The sequence below is a fragment of the Pygocentrus nattereri genome, chromosome 12, assembly GCF_015220715.1.
Source record: "Pygocentrus nattereri isolate fPygNat1 chromosome 12, fPygNat1.pri, whole genome shotgun sequence".
NCBI lineage: Eukaryota > Metazoa > Chordata > Actinopteri > Characiformes > Serrasalmidae > Pygocentrus > Pygocentrus nattereri.
The window spans coordinates 38,261,683-38,262,402 of record NC_051222.1 but is presented as its reverse complement, the minus strand read 5'-3'; positions in this window follow the sequence as shown (position 1 = coordinate 38,262,402).

The following is a 720-nucleotide window of genomic DNA, read 5'->3' as shown; positions in this document are numbered from 1 at the left end:
CCACCTTCAGGCAGCGTGAAACAGTAAGTTGAGTTTTTTTTTTTTTTTATTACATTATTTTATTTCATTTTAATTGAATGATTAAAATTGATTTCTTCATTTGATCACAATCATGTTGCTATTTATTGCTGTCCACTGTCGTGATGAACATCTAGCTTAGTAATATTTCTGGGCCAGTATGCTGAAGAAGCCGTTTTGGCTGCAGTCGGTTTCATTTCAAAAAGACATAAAATCCTTTCAACAGCACAGAAGTTGTTAGTAGTTGTGCGCACAGTGATTATCCATCCATCCATCCATCCATCCATCCATTATCTTCCGCTTCTCCGGGGTTCGGGTCGCGGGGGCAGCATCCTAAGCAATGAAGCCCAGACCTCCCTTTCCCCAGCCACTTCCACCAGCTCTCCAAGGGGGATTCTGAGGCGCTCCCAGGCCAGCTGGGCGATATAGTCACGCCAGCGTGTCCTGGGTCTTCCCCGGGGTCTCCTCCCAGGTGGACTCGCCTGTGACACCTCCCGAGGGAGGCGTCCAGGAGGCATCCTAACCAGATGCCCGAACCACCTCAGCTGGCTCCTCTCGACGTGAAGAAGCAGCGGCTCTACTCCGAGTCCCTCCCGGATGACCGAACTTCTCACCCTATCTCTAAGGGACAGTCCAGACACCCTGTGGAGGAAACTCATTTCGGCCGCTTGTATTCGCGATCTCGTTCTTTCGGTCATTACC